The following is a 2,500-nucleotide window of genomic DNA, read 5'->3' as shown; positions in this document are numbered from 1 at the left end:
TTGTGACAGGCTTTGAGTCTGACATGGCTCCAGCAACTCTGACCCTGTGGGTTCTGTCACTTAGCCAGTTTGCAACCCATCTTGTGATGTATGGGTTTACATTCAAGCTGATGAGTTTTTCGATGATACCTGAGTGGGTATTGTGTCAAGGCCTTTGCCAGGTCAAGGTAGGCTGTATGGACTGCCTTTCCTCATCAATGGCCTTGGTGACTGTCTCAAAAGTCAACCAAGTTTAAAAGGCATGATCTGCCTTTGACAAAGCCAAACTGGGTTGGATCCAAAGTCTGCAAGTTCCTATGTCTTTATTTATGAGTTCCATTATGATCCTCTCCATGGCTTTGCAGATAAGGCTTGTCAAGCTAATGGGACGGTAATTTCCAGGGTCGGTGGAGGCACCGCCTTGTGAAGTGGGACCACAGTCGCCGCGGCGCCACTCCTTGGGCACGATCCTGAGGTGAGGCTAAGATTAAACAGCTGTCCTAACTGCGGGTTTAATTCCTCATTGAGTTCGTGGAGCACACAGCCGGGACACCATCCGTCCCATGGATGCTGTGTTTTTTGTCTTTGAGAGAGCAGTTCTCACCTGGGCGTTGGAGATGTTTGGGGGTACAATCCTCTGGTATAGATATCTCCTTTTGGGGAGGGGAGAAGTTTGCACTGAACCTGTCAGCCAGTATGTTGGCAATGTGTGTAGGTTCAGTAATCTTCACATCATTTTGAACTAATTCTGAGCATATCTGGGAGTTTCCTCCTAGGTTTCTAACATAGCTAAAGAAGGCCTTATGATTGTCTTTTGAGTCCTTGGCGATTTTTCTCTCAAAATTTGCCTTGGATGATTTTATGAGAGCTCTTAGTTTTTACTTATAATGATCAAAGGTGTCTTACCTTTCAAGGATTTTGCTCTATCTTGTAGTAGCTTCCTCCTTTGTTGTAGAGCTTGTTTATGGCTGGGGTCCACCAGACTGGACGCTTGCCTTTGGTACAAAGAGTCTTAGTTTTGTTTGGGATTGCCTGATCCATGCAGTCCTGTAGGTGCTGGTAGAAGGCATTTGTAAGTGATTCAGCAGTTTGAGTAATGTTTACCACTGGCTCAGGGGCCTTAAAGGAGACCACACTAGTTTTAGAAGTGTGAAGTCGGCTTTGAGAAGTTTTTCACTGTGGTCTTTTTATTTCAGGTGGGGCGGATGAGGACCTCCAGCGAGATTAGTTTATGATCTGATCTCACCAGTGAGGGGTATACGTCCGGTGTTGAACATTGTGATCCCATGTTCGTGATGATGAGATCAAGTATGTTTTCTCCTCTTGTGGGGATGGTGACTAGTTGTTCCATGGCATTTGAGTTTATGAACTCCAGGAACCTTTGGGCTAGAGTGTTTGGGCTTGAGTAGTGTTCCCAGTCTATATTAGGGTAGTTGAAGTCACCTAGTATGATGGTGTTTGGAGATACATTTATCCCTCCATTGTTTTCAGGAAGGCCATGTGAGGTTCCTGAGTTTGAGAGGGTGGCCTGTAACATGCTACAAATTGCAGAGCAGTCTTGCCTATGGTTAATTGCACCTGGATGGTCTCCGATGCATCGTGCGTTGCCACCAACCTTGAGGTGTGGGTGTCCTTTATGAATATGGACACCCTCCTTTCTTGGTGTTGTCCGATTTTGGGGCCGGAATGCATGATATGAGGTGAAACCTGATAGTGCTGGGGTGCTCTCAGGAGCCTTGAACCAGGTTTCTGTCACAGCACAGACATCGATGTTCTCCATACTGAGAAGGGCCTCGAAAGGCATCTTGAGATTGAGACTTCTGGCATTGAGCAGCATTACCCTTAGTTTTTTACTTTTGTGTTCTAGGGTGGTAGGTTTAGAATTTGAGCCTTGCCTAAAAAGGCACTATGGGGTGGCAAGAGCCTTTGCCAATATCCGAAGCCTAGGGTGACAGGTGCAAGCCGCCCCTTGCGAAGCAGCGTGGCTTGTCCAGCATGTCATCCCAGGCAGACAGACATTGATCCCTTTGAATGACACCAGAATTTAAGCCAATTATTAAAGCTGATCATCTTATCACTGTATTGTGGCATCATTCTAGGTGAAGGTAGGATACTGCTCAAGGTCAGGGTCATACCTGCCTGGGCTACATAATCAGAGAGCTCCTCAATGTCTCTTTTCATGTAGTCCAAAGAGGTACGTCTCAGGTCGTGGACACCAGCGTGGACAATGACTGAGTCGTACTTGTACCTGCTGTTGAGAGACCTGAGTGCTTGTGTTATGTGGCGGATTCTAGTGCCCGACAGGCAGCTTACTGTGACCTTCTCCTTACTCAGTCTGGTGAGCGGGACGTCAGTGTGTCTGACTATGGAGTCACCTATGACAAGTATGTTTGGTGTTGTATTTGGCCTTAAGGGCAGTGACTGCTTTGCACACTGATTTTGTTGTTTATGTGTTGTTTGTTTGGTGTATTGAGTTTGCAGTTGCTTTGGTGTCTGCTTTGGAGGACTCTGCTGTTTAGGT

At 46.5% G+C, this 2,500-nt stretch overlaps 1 protein-coding gene across 2 annotated transcripts in view; it reads right to left on the bottom strand.

The window, feature by feature from the left end:
* The window catches only part of TMEM63B (transmembrane protein 63B), a 2,399,602-nt gene that overhangs the window by 1,640,535 nt on the left and 756,567 nt on the right, over positions 1-2,500 (bottom strand). The window lies entirely within an intron of this gene.

This window comes from Protopterus annectens, chromosome 1.part0, assembly GCF_019279795.1.
Source record: "Protopterus annectens isolate FY-2018-M chromosome 1.part0, PAN1.0, whole genome shotgun sequence".
In the NCBI taxonomy this organism is placed as follows: Eukaryota; Metazoa; Chordata; order Ceratodontiformes; family Protopteridae; genus Protopterus; species Protopterus annectens.
The sequence above is the reverse complement of the archived record's forward strand: the minus strand, read 5'-3'. Positions and strand labels throughout refer to the sequence as shown.